The 7,236-nt window shown below is 40.6% G+C and overlaps 1 long non-coding RNA gene across 3 annotated transcripts in view; it reads right to left on the bottom strand.

Annotated features, from left to right (window-relative positions):
- Nucleotides 1-7,236, bottom strand: part of LOC130584601 (uncharacterized) — a 64,513-nt gene extending 57,277 nt beyond the window's left edge. Inside the window, exons 1-2 of one of the 3 annotated variants that reach the window (XR_008966517.1) lie at nt 7,192-7,236; nt 6,714-6,846 (exon numbers count right to left, since the gene is read on the bottom strand). This is a non-coding gene — a long non-coding RNA (uncharacterized LOC130584601). Of the gene's footprint in view, nt 1-6,713; nt 6,847-6,934; nt 7,097-7,191 lie in introns of those variants that run through there. The other 2 variants (XR_008966518.1, XR_008966516.1) reach the window with 2 other exon arrangements.

The raw sequence follows: 7,236 nt of genomic DNA on the forward strand, positions 1-7,236 counted from the left end.
CTAAATTACTCCTGTGTGGAGACTATGAATCTGGGAATAATTTCTTTTTTTTTTTTTTAGTTAAGAGACTCTGCCAAGAACCAGAGCTTATACCTACAAATTCTCCTGTCATTYATTGATATGGCATGCTACTTAGTGCAAACATTCATAAAAAAGTGTAAGCACTCTTTTAATTCTGGAATTCACTTTCACATTGGGTCCCATCTGGCCTCCAGGTAAACAAAGTGTAAAATTCTTATTGAGAAAGGGTGAATAAGTAAGGCAGACCTAAATACAGAAGTAGTCAACCTAGTCTGACAAGTAAGCAGAATTGAGCGACTATAATATACCCAGGGCACTCTTAGACCAAAACTAAATCCCAAACAGAATACTGAAACTTAAAATTTTATGACACAAGCTGGGATGTGATTGCAATGTAGATTAGTTAAGAGCTGAATGTTGATTGTTTGGACACAAGACAGATGTTTAAATTAAGCTACTTCACATTTGTGGTGAGCATACATTTAACCTCTTAGCATAGTTTCACTGATGTGAAGTTATTCCTCAATGTCCAATCCCCAAAGATTCCCTTCAAAGGAAGGAAGGCTGAAAACCCAGACAAAAAYACCAGTATTATAAAAACTAGGCTGTCATGGGATAACAGGAAAAGTCCTCACCTGTATAGAGAACTAGTTAGACAGGAAATAAACAGTACAAGGTCAGTCTTCCCAGGAGAAGGACAATAACCCTGCAGCCCAGGGCCATCTGCATTAAGCATATATTGTGCTCATTATACCCACTAATGAATCACAAGGGGAGAGGGAAAGATTACAACTCTTAAAATGGCTGGTAGATTTCAATATCATTTAAACACAGTCTGGTATTTGTGGTGGAAAAAAACACCTTAACTTCATATGCATAATGATGGGCTTGGGATGATTCAGGAATGAAAGCCTGGATTTACAGTAGACTGTTATTACAAAAGCATCAGCACAGTTAAAAAGCAGGAAGAGTGCTAAAAAATTACTGCTGCAGAGAATACATCCAAACTCACCTTTATTCAATCATTTAAGAACCTGAATTGCATCTCAGAAGTTGTAAGTCTGGCCTTCTCTTCTTGGAAAAGGTTTAGTGAAACTAACAAAATCTCAAGGAAGGAGAACATAAGGCAGGACATAATTAGACAGAAGAAAATCAGGTTGGWGAAATACTAGAAGTCATCAAGTTAAACCACCATATTTCAGGCTCAAAACAAGTGGGAAGAAATAGCCCTTCTTATCACAAAGCAACTTTCAAGCTGTGTTTTTCATGGTCTTTCTTCTGTGATTTTCTCAGCCTGTTTCCCATTTACTCATGTTTCCTCCTCAGCTTCAGAGAGTCACAGATATGCATGCTCTACAAGAATGAAGGGCATTAAAGAGAATATATGCCATCTTTCCCTGCAAACGAAATGTAGCCAACTTAGAGATGAGAATTAGCCAGGCTGACCATGAAATGACTCCTTCACACCTCCAAACCAGGCTCATCATACCTRCATGGGACTTCCTCAGTTGCTGGCCACAGGAAGAACTGAAAGAAATCTCCTCAGACAAACAGTCCTGTCCTAATCAGTGAGAGATGTCCATCCCTACCCGCCTTCAACTGAAATRTGGCTTGAATAAGGAAGAGGGTCACTCATAGAAGCTGTTAATGTTTGGCACTTTGTTTTTCCAACTATGTCAAAAGCAACTATGTCACTTGGTAAGTTACTGAAAACTCTTTACATTACTAGAATTTAAATAAATTAAATTTGATTGTGTTTATTTTGAGCCCAGCTGCAACTAAGTCAGCTAACATCAACACCCTCTCTTGACTGAGCTGTTTTCATTCATCCCCAAACCCAGTTCTGCTTTTTCAGGCATGCTGGTAATGAAGCAGCTCACCTGCAGAGGCACCTCCACCTTGCCTGTCGAGACACCAGAGAAAGTGAAATGATGACAGTCTCACCCAGTGCATGCCAGGTCAGGATTTCTTAAACCCTGGCTTCTCCAAACTGATTAAGTGTAATCTTARAGGGAAAGAACAGAATCCAATGTGGTAGCTGATTGCTCATTAATAAAATTCTATGCTTCAAATGTATATTTAAGCTCGCTCCACACCTGAGACTGCCATTCATATCAACAGACTTAGACCATAAGCTTAAAAATAACCATTAAAAACCACCATAAACATTAAAAAAAAAGCACATGGAAAGAGCATGGCCTGATTTTACACAGAAGCCGGGGAAAAAAAAATCAGGAGAATCTGCAAGAATTCAGGAGCTGCTGCAAAGTTTGGAAAAAACTAACTGATAAGAAAGTGCTGTACTTTCAAAACCTGGATTTAAACCAGAACYATAATGTCAATGAAAGACTGTAGATGTCAGGCAGATAATTCCGCAGCCAGAAGAAAGACACCGCCCTTTCCGCCATCCCTAAATCCTCTCAAAAGACTTCAGCCAGACACAGTCTAATCCCAAAAGTGCTCAGACATTAAATGAAAGAAAATTACTCATATGTAAGCTTTACAAAATACTAACAAAGTGAGTTAAGCAACAGATCTGCCTGGCAGTTATAAGTGCAATTACATGAGACAGTAGTGATACAGTGAAAAGATCATATCCTGCCCAAGACTCTGAGCCAGCTGCAATTTCTGCATCTGTTGCATACAAAGAGAATAAACTCTGAATAAAAGTAAAACATCCCTAAAATTATTCACTGTGATCACTGTTGAAAAGCTACTCAAATATTAAGCTCATATATAACTACCATACCTTCATGGTGCTATTTTATTTTATAAAGCTGGCACTTTTCCTCAATGACTGACCCATCCAAGACAATTTAGGGCATTTTGACTCAAAAGTGCATTGGCACAGTATAAACAGATTAGCAACAGGTCTTCCTAAGATGTCTTAAAGCAATTGGCATCTCAAACTGGAAAAGGAAATTAACTTGCTGCAATGCAGAGACACTGAGGATGCACACCCTTAAGGAACTAATTTCCATCAAATCCAAATGAATTTTCCATAATGAAAATGAAAATGCTTTTTTCCAACAGCATGCCAAGACATGCACACAAAACCTGTATCTTCAGTGGCTCACTTCACGAAAGTGCTTAAGTGGGGAAGGTGGTAAATCATGAGAGAGAAAGGGAAAGTAAGGGATAGGCTGTTAAAAGAAGCTTATTTAAATCCAGGATTTGAAGGAGGTATGATTTCATGATTTGAAGAATATTCCTAATATGCCTTTGATTACAACCTAAGATAAAAAAGCCTAGGCTCTTTTGGCATGGGAATATATAGTATTTTCTTCAGGATTACAGCAATCCCACCAGGGYACGTATGCTCAGCACATCACACCCCAGCTATCCCATAGCCCCAGTATGCTCCATCTGGCTAGCATCCACACCAGATACTTCCATCCACCACTTCCCACAGGTGTGCCCAAATCCTATCCCTATTCACAGCCAGATTACCCCCATGGCTGTGGCTTGGTTGAGATGCGCTTAGGGTTTGGAGAACCAGCAGTGGGTGTGAGGAGTGGAAGGAAAAGACACATGGAGGAGCAGGCAGCAAGACATGAGTGCTGGCTGGAAGAGAGAGACTTCCTGTTCATTCTAAGACCTTTAATTTCATGTCACACATGACAGAATCACTGACAAAGGATCAAAAGTAAAACAGTCTTGCAAGAGCAAGCCAGCAATCTACAGTCTTGCATCATATCATGAGCATGATATACATTTGATATTGCATCAGAAGTACATTACTGAGACTACCAAGACARCCCCTCCACAACTGGATAATGCAAGAATTCAAGCTGTTGTAYTGTATTCAACAGGCCATACAAGGGGGATTCATTTATCACAACACAATATCCTCCTCTTTCAATATACCAAACTAACTATTAGTGGTAATAAGCTAGATTGCTTTTAACCTCCTGCACAGCCTTAATGCTTCATTTATCACGCACCTCTCAAAAAATRAGTTCTAAATTGAAACTCATTTCATCATTGTTTTTCTTCATAGCATTCTTGACCCTGGTATCAAACTACTGCCCACCAACAGYATCCTTCCTGCTAAACTCTAAAGACCTGAACATCTTTAACTGAATCTCAGCGTTTTCCAGAAAACACAAAAAAAACTTGCCTGGCCAAACCAGCACCACTTTAAATACAAAGCATCACTGTGTCACATACAACCTGTCAAAGRAAGCAATATGCAGAGAACATCCCAGTCACAGGAAACATCCCAACACGCATGCGTTTGAAAGCTATCCAACAAATAAGCAAGGACTCCACACATTTATTCTGACTCTTTCTAACTTTGGAACACCTGCCTTCACAAATCCAACAGTCTTCATGAATGGCAGCATGAGATCAATCAAATACAGACAAAAGGAATGGAAAAAGTTTAGAAAGAGACCAGTACACATAATTCAGAGACAGGTCACAGCAAGACAGCAGTGGGGTATTTCAGGATTTCACTTTTCTCACAATTGCTGTCAAGGAACTRTAACCTACTAACAGGGACTGGAATAGTCAAGTGAGAAGTAACTAACCTCTTCCTAATGGGTTCCCAAGATAGCAATGGTATGCAAGAGTATTTGCTAGTATTGTATTTCAGAAACTATTCTGGAATTTTTTAGGGTCAAAATCGCTAGACAGGAGGCAGGAAAGAAGATTGCTGCTATGAAACAAGGTCTTTCCAATGTGCAGCTCTACACCTTCTATTTTCGGCTGGATCATTTTTGAGGAAGTCACATATTTCATTCCTGCATAAACAAAAGGAACTAAAAATAATTATTTCTAATTTTTATTTGCCCAAAGCAATTACAATTAATTTATGCCTTTGACAAGTATCTCCTTAGGTCAATCTTGCCAATAAAATATGGCACCTCATTTGTAGTTTTAAATAAAATACTTCCACTAGGAACATGCTGTACTGATGTATCTCTAAAAAAAGATACAACTGTGAGTTCTCTGAAAGTTCATCCAAAGTCCTAACTGTTGAGGGAAAAAGAGGAATTGCACATCTGAAACTAATGAGAATAAATATAGCTGTCAGATAGTATAATTAATTTAAGAACCTGAAAGTGCTTTACAAATGTTCATTGGTTCACTGCCTATCCAAACCAAGAAGCATTGTTCAGCCTGTAACATAGATTTAGCGAATAAGGGGCAGTAAGCTTTTTTTTTTTTTTTTTTTATCACAAAATGACTCACTGGCAAAGTCAGACAGAGGTGAAGCTGAAGACACATGGAGAAACGCAGCTTGAGGCTCAATTGCTCATTACCACACCCTACAAGCACCTGATTTATTAAGGTATCATTCATCTCATCTTGTCCAAGAACATCGTAAGTTTGATAATCTGAACTCCAGAACGTGCCACCTGTGACTGGTGCTGCAACTACGTTATATCAGCCAAAAGGGGAGCCCCACTAGTGCAGGCAACTTCTCATAATTTCTCTTTCCCAAAACTGAAAAGAGCTCCAATAATAAACCTTGAAGGAAATCAACTGCATGATCAGGAGGTTATCACTTTATTTTTACCAATCATTTACTGGCTATTTAATTTCTAGTGTTCAAAGCCAGTCTCCTGTAAGAGATTGGTAGTACTGTCTGGGTAAACATTAAGGAGCAGGGGAAAGTGAAAACTTTCCAACTGAACACTATCACAAAGTCCCTTTTAAATTTTATTAGTTTATTTTCAAACAAAAAAAATAAAAATAAAAATAAAAAAAAAAAAAAAAAAAACCAACAAAACAGGGAGAAAAGCAGTGGCATTACTACTGCTGCTACATAACTCCCATTTACCCTTGCAGACTAATAGGTCCTCACAGGCAGACAGGCACACATCATCTACATACCAGGCATCTAAATACTTTATGTAGCCACCCAACTGTAGGTTTTGCTACACGCAGTTTATTTAACTAATATTTTCTGCTCATAATTTATTATGAAATTCTGAATGAGAGTCACTACATCCTGTCTTYTGGTCTGCAGTGCAACTGCAGATCTTACATGTAATCACACATCTCCAGAAACACTTTGTTTTCCAACTATCTAGAGAATGAAGATTACACAATACTTGGAACTTGAGTGTGCCAAAATACGTTGTTATAAAACTAGCTGTGCAGCCCAACATATCACCTTGAAACACAGTAAATAACATCCTCCTCAGAATAAGCCATGGACTCAAACAGTCCAACCAGGGRATCTGATCCACGCCTAGCCAATACTGCCTAAGAGTTTAGACATGGTTACGTTTTTCTCTTTGAACAGAGGTGGACTTACTGATCTTCCCAATTACTCCTTGAACACTCATAGGACATTCTAGTTCATTGAAAGTCTATGGGGGAAAAGATTCGCTGATCCACCTACCAACAAGCTACTTTCCAAGCCTCTCAATGTTTTYGCTGTGAACAAAAGGTATTCAATAGCAGACAACACGTCCTTTTGGCCATGTGCATTGCAGAAATACCAAGCAGAAACCCAAACAATCACTTTACACATAATTAGATAAATATGAAGATATTGGTTATGCCTTTTTAAAAAAACAGAGCACTGTCTACAGCCTGTTCTGTAATGCACACAATACCCCAGGGCACGATAAGCCCTTTATTAATGCTTGCAATAAAAAGAACACTGCAGAACAATTTCATGCCGTAGCCATGGATTTCCACRATCAGAGCTCTACCAGCAGCCAGTGTTTACTCACAAGGTGTTGAGATCTCAGGGGAGGCTGATGTTTGCAGCAAACTAGTGGAAATATTTCCAGCGGAGTTTTCAGGTGATGTCAACAACAGGAAGGATGACTTTGAGCCAGATTTCCATTTCTCATCAGACGCGGCCTTAAAAGTTGGAACAAGAACGTTAAGACTCGTCATTTTTACCCCCAAACCTGAAACTGAACCCCTACGTAGACGCGGGCTCCTGTACCTACGCGGCATCCCGCAGGGTCCGTGTTTGCCCGACGGGGGGGTCCCTCCCCGGGCCGGAATAAGGGAACACTTTCACTACTCGGGTGCGGGCCACTGCCTTCGCCGCGGTCATCCCCAGCTGCAGCCGCGCCACAGCCCGGCCCCCTCCGCCATCACCTGTGCGGCCCCGCCAGAAGCGCCCCCGCCCCGCCCGGCCCCCGCCCCACACGGCCACACGCAGCCCGCGGCGGGAGCGCGGCTCGGCGCTGTGCTCACCTGCGCTGCCCCCTCGGCTCCCGCTCCCGCCGGGCCGGCCACGGC

The sequence above is a fragment of the Malurus melanocephalus genome, unplaced genomic scaffold (assembly GCF_030028575.1).
Source record: "Malurus melanocephalus ecotype Western Australia unplaced genomic scaffold, MMel_1.1 scaffold_732, whole genome shotgun sequence".
NCBI classification, from domain to species: domain Eukaryota; kingdom Metazoa; phylum Chordata; class Aves; order Passeriformes; family Maluridae; genus Malurus; species Malurus melanocephalus.